This window comes from Cydia strobilella, chromosome 20, assembly GCF_947568885.1.
Source record: "Cydia strobilella chromosome 20, ilCydStro3.1, whole genome shotgun sequence".
NCBI lineage: Eukaryota > Metazoa > Arthropoda > Insecta > Lepidoptera > Tortricidae > Cydia > Cydia strobilella.
This window is the reverse complement of record NC_086060.1, coordinates 7,528,337-7,534,336: the sequence shown is the minus strand read 5'-3', so window position 1 is coordinate 7,534,336 and position 6,000 is coordinate 7,528,337. Positions and strand designations below refer to the sequence as shown.

General features: G+C 36.7%; 1 protein-coding gene across 1 annotated transcript in view; it reads right to left on the bottom strand.

Annotated features, from left to right (window-relative positions):
• Window positions 1-3,695: 3,695 nt before the first annotated feature.
• LOC134750524 (BTB/POZ domain-containing protein KCTD9) overlaps window positions 3,696-6,000 on the bottom strand; it is a 512,667-nt gene continuing 510,362 nt past the window's right edge. Inside the window, exon 7 of the mRNA XM_063685716.1 lies at window positions 3,696-3,744. The gene's annotated coding sequence lies outside the window, so the exon portion shown is untranslated. The remainder of the gene's footprint in view (window positions 3,745-6,000) is intronic.

Sequence of the window (6,000 nt, the reverse complement as noted above, 5' to 3'; positions counted from 1 at the left end):
TAGTTTTTATAATGATCGTCATCATCATTGCATCCGGGATGAGGTAATTTCATTCGGGTCGGAGTGGAGCGTGTCCGTTCTGTATGAAATACTATCACGTAGTACAATAGGTACCTATTTACTTTGTGACTGTCTGTTGAATTTAAATGACCGAGCATTAGCGAAGATCTTCTTTTCAGCTTGGGCAAAAATGCTTTCGTATGTCAGGTTGTTATCCTCTACAGTTCGCAATTCTCAACCGATACATTCATACATTAATTAGATTTTGTTTGTTTTGATTCAGATTTTGTAAATTTTCAAAATGGCGGAGCCATACATTTATTTATTTTCAAGTTATATGCTCGCGAGATCTACAGCTCACAGAGCCACTAGTACTTTACCGTACAATTACCTAAAATTCATAAAAAGCTCTCATTCTAATATTTCGTTTTTATATCGCTATTTAGAGTTTTTTGTGGGACTGGGCTGGACAATGTCTGCCGCATGCACCCTGAAAGGTGGACAAAAATGGTTACCGAGTGGGACCCACGGAACACCATAGGTGGTGCTGGCCGAGGTGCAGGCAGGCCGAAAAGGAGATGGCGGGACGACTACAAACGACAGGTTTGAGTGGATGAAGCGAGGGGAGGCCTTTGCCTAGCAGTCAAGTGGGACACAAAATTAGGCTAACTAAAAAAAATTAATTTTTAAGTTACATAAATCTTACAGATTCTCATAAAACGAATTGTGTGCATAATGTGTGCCTGCGTGCATGTACCTTACGTGCGTGCGTACGTGAAATGCGTGCGAGTGTGTGTTTGAGAGAGACATAATTATTACCATTTGTATCAGCCACCGGTGTTGAGCGGTATCGTTTCGACTTATCTGGAAGCGATTCGAGACAGGAAATTATAGCGAACGTCGCTGTGAACGGTTTAATTACTTTTCAATATTGCCGTACGGTCGGCGACAAGTATTCAGCCACGGGACCGGCGCTAAATGTCGCTTACAGTACGCTGTGATCCACAAGGAAAATACAGATTACTGAAGGTATAGATTTAACGCAACAAAATAATTAATACTTGCTCGGTGAGCTGTAGACTGTGTAGACCTCGCGAGCAAATTTATGGTTCCTTAAAACTGAATAAATGTATGGTTCCGCCATTTTGAAAAATCACCAAAAACTGAATAGCTAGCCAAAAATATATTTAGGTAATCATCCAACATGCTCACAAAATTTCACAAGAATCTGTTGAGGATTACGAGCTGTAGAGGAGAACATCCGGACATACGAATGCATTTTGGCCAAGCGGAGACCTTTGCTTTCGCTCGGTCAATACATGTTAATAAATTTCTGAGTTTTAGGGTGAACGCAATATTAAGACTGGGAGTCCCCGTGCTATTAAAATATCTGGTTAAGATCTGATATAACCTTACTCCTTAGTTATACTCGTCCCTATTTACTAATTCTCTCTTTACAACGATTTCATCACCCTTTTATAAATTCCAACATAATAAAACAAAGATGCATTAGTCGGCCCAAAGGGAAAAGGTATTTTAGTAATGCGAACTAATGTCGAGATCCCTTAAAAGGTCCAAGTACGAGTAAATACCGCGGCTGGAATAGGATTACCTGATTGAGTCTTGGATGGCTGTATCGAAAAATAATAGTTAGGTATGCACATGAACAGTTATTTTGCTATTTTGGTTCCGTACCCAAAGGGTAAAAACGGGACCCTATTACTAATACTCCGCTGTCCGTCCGTCTATCCGTCTGTCCGTCTGTCTGTCACCAGGCTGTATCGCATGAACTGTGATAGCTAGACAGTTGAAATTTTCACAGATGATGTATTTCTGTTGCCGCTATAACAACAAATACTAAAAACAGAATAATATAAATATTTAAATGGGGCTCCCATACAACAAACGTGATTTTTTTGCTGTTTTTTTCCGTAATGGTACGGAACCCTTCGTGCGCGAGTCCGACTCGCACTTGGCCGGTTTTTTAGAACGATTTTCTTGATGATTATATGAAAAGTTCTGCTATACATAGATGCTGACCGTCAACGAACTACCTAATTTGCTGAAGGGATTTTGGAATTAGTTTTTTTTAAGAGTGCCCGGCAAGCTCGGTTCTCTATACAAACTTAGTTACGCTCTCATTTTAAAACGACTCGATCGATTGCTCTGAGACTTTGTACTTACAATTGGATAAGGTATATCTCGGTCTGTAATTAGTTTATGCAGCTTCAGATACCATAGTAAAAAAATACAGCGAATTTAAGTTTTTCATACAAAACTTGTTATTGCTCTATTTCGTTTGTTTTATAAACTGGAGATATATAAACTAATTACAGACCTAGATATATATCTCATGTCATTGTATATGCAAAGTTTCGTTACAATCCAATACGTAGTTTTAAAATGAGAACGAAACTTCGTTTGTATGGGAAACTACTGGGTCTAAAATTTTGAAAAAATAAAATAAAATAGATATTTACCTATAGATTACAGGAAAACCTTTAAGAAATCGCAGTCAAGCGTGAGTCGGACATAATTATTTAGTTTTTGATCCGACCCCTGGGTTTTTTAAAGACACTCACTTTTCACATACAAAATACATTGTTTAAATACGGAACCCTTGGACCGCGAGTCCGATTCGCACTTGGCCGGTTTTTGTAAAATACTGTGCCTTTTTCTTTAAGTAATAAATATATCTAATCTAATCTAATAGTTCAAAATTCGATTTGAATTTCTCCTTTTAAAAGGGCAATCGGAATTAGAGTCCGTTCCCACTTGTCGGATGTCGGGCTCGGATTTTAATAGGAGGTATTACTGCAATGTTCTGCAACCAGAGTGCAGCACTAGCCCGTTTAGTAAACCATTTAGTAACTTATACATACTATGCCTTAAACAGTTTTTTGACAAGTTTTCAGAGATAATAAAATATATGACAATGATGTACCAAGGCGGTTTCTTTACAGAGAACATACCGGGAAACGCGAATCCGAAATTTCGCTATCTGCCTCTTTATCGCTCGAATATGCAAGAGTGACAGAGATGTTAGATAACAAAATTTCGATTTTCTTGTTTTGCGATACTTTCAGATTGTGGTAGTGGCGCCTCCTGCGCAGAGTTTCGCGTAATATTCCCTATTGATGTCCCAGTGGCAGAACATTTTAAATGAAACTATTCACACTTGCCCGTCACCGATTTTCCTGCCACTGGGATATCGGATTAAAATCCGGGCCGCCATGGGACTATTGGAAACGGGCTCTTAGGAGGTTAAACAGGTTACTTGGTCTAAAAAAGACTCCCTATAATATGATATCACTGAAGTATTAAATTTCATATCAAGCTATCATCAATTTCGATCAAGAACCAATCAATTTCAATTTATATAAAAATAATTTCTACTTTTCTTTAATTTACCAGACCTCTTAAATTACGTATTTAAAATTACTCGATACAAGTAACATCGGACGAATTTTCCAATTTCCAATTATTTAAAAATGTTATTTTCCAACGAGTGGAACGTCATATTCAGGAGCGCGTGAAATGAAATTAATTACATTTTGATGACTTGATAATTAGTAACCTCGTTCAGCTTTTCAACAATGGCTCCTCGTACAGTCAACGTCAAAACTAATGTTTACACTTTTTAGGGTTCCGTACCTCAAAAGGAAAAAACGGAACCCTTATAGGATCACTCGTGCGTCTGTCTGTCTGTCTGTCTGTCTGTCCGTCTGTGTCACAGCCTATTTTCTCCGAAAATACTGGACCAATTAAGTTGAAATTCGGTATATATATATATATATATATATGTAAGTTTGTGACCCAAAGACGAACATGTAACGTAAACAAATGAATTTTAAACATGGGGGACAGTTTTGGGGGTAAATGTGAAAATTAAAAAATAAAGTTTTTAAAACTATATCGTGTTACATATCAAATGAAAGAGCTTATTGTGAAAATCTCAATTTTTTTCTAAATAATTTTAGAATAAACAATTTAGAAGTTATTCAAGAAAATAGGCAAAAAATGACCATTCCCCCCGTTATCTCCGAAACTACTGGGTCTAAAATTTTGAAAAAAAATACACAAAATAGATCTTTACATAAGTAAATCTATAAAGATTACAGGAAAACCTATTAGAAATGTGCAGTCAAGCGTGAGTCGGGCTTATTTACTTAATTTTTGATCCGACCCCTACGGGTTTTTTAAAGACATTTCACTCACATACATTGTTTAAATTGTATAATGTACGGAACCCTTGGAACGCGAGTCCGACTCGCACTTGGCCGGTTTTTATTTATTTGTATCTTAATAAGTCGAAAAATTTAAAACATTTGACGGCCTCCTAGCCTAGTTGGTAGTGACTCTGTACTACGAAGCTGGAGGTCCTGGGTTCGAATCCCGGTAAGGGCATTTATTTGTGAGTTTATCAAAATTGAGTTATGGATAAACACAACTTTGGGAACAAATCTAATTTTTCTAATCTAATCTAGTTTTAATTTGTTTTTTATTTAAGTAGTCACAATACTTCACCACTAGAGGGCTTCGTCACTTTTTCTTTAATATGTGACATCTATTTAAGTTTATGAGTCAGGCTAGGGTAGGAAACAGTGGCTCAGCTCGAACGGTGGCTCAGTTGCCCCAATATCGCTTCTATCATGTCGGACTTAGGTTGAGTGAGCCACTGTACCCGGCTATTTTTTCCGAGCCACTGTTTCCCACCCTACCCTATGGATGGTTTCTATATCTCTATGTATATATTTATCAATTTAAATGTGATTCACACTCTGCTTAGTTTGGAGCTAGGTTAATTTGTATAACATGGTGCCGAAATATATGTTTTTTATATTTATTATCTTTAGCGCCGACTGTAACTACTGAAATGTTCAAAGGTAAAGTTTGTATAGAGGCCGTTTTAACAATGTCTAGCTTATTGAAATGCTCTTGTAAGGTTGTATATCCTTAGTAATTAGAATCATGTTTTGTAAATTCAAGTAAGTACTTAAGAGTCCCCGGACAGCTCGGTTCTCCATACAAACGTAGTTACGCTCTCATTTTAAAACGACTAGCTAGATTACTCTGAAACTAAGTGATTACAATAGGATAAGGTATATCTAGGTCTGAAATTAGTTTATGTAGCTTCAGATATCATAGTAAAAAAATACAGCGAATTTAAGTTTTTCATACAAAACTTGTTTTTGCTCTATTTCGATTGTTTTATATACTAGAGCTATATAAACTAATTTCAGACCTAGATATACCTTATGTCATTGTATGTGAAAAGTTATTATTATTATTACAATGCAATACGTATAGGAACTGAACACACACACACACACACACACACACACAAACACACACACACACACACACACACACGCACGCACACACGCGCGCGCGATCTAATCTTTTGTTACTTTGTGAATATAATATAAGGTAAAATTCTAAAATGTTAATATACAAATTTTGAAATAGTAATAATAATATTAGGTAAATTGTTATTTTGTTAAAATAATAGCAGTTTGCACAATGTTACATTTTATGGTTAACTGTGTACAAATGTACTAGATAAATGTGGAAGAGCGGGGCTTCCTGTCACAGGTATTATACATACTTACTAGGAAGTCCCAACCATGAGAGTGTTATGATGTACTATTTAACGAAATAAATGCTTTTTGATTTTTTTGAATACGTAGTTTTAAAATGAGAACGGAACTCCGTTTGTATGGGAAGGTGAAATTCGGCCGCGCTTGCCGGAGACTCTTAAAGGGATTTTTGTTGAAAATTATTATTTTGTCATATTCGTTCAGTTGCTTTCTTCCTTTAGGGGAGACCCCCCTATCACAAGTTTCATAGAGTCCGGAAAGGCCTCCTGGAATAAAGCAGGCTGTTTACCAGCAGTGTTTATCATTCGGTCGCGGGGAAACGGAAATTGAACGACCTGAGCGTCCGCCATTTCCTTATACAGCATTGTTTCAGAAATTATTGTGAGTGAAAATATTTATT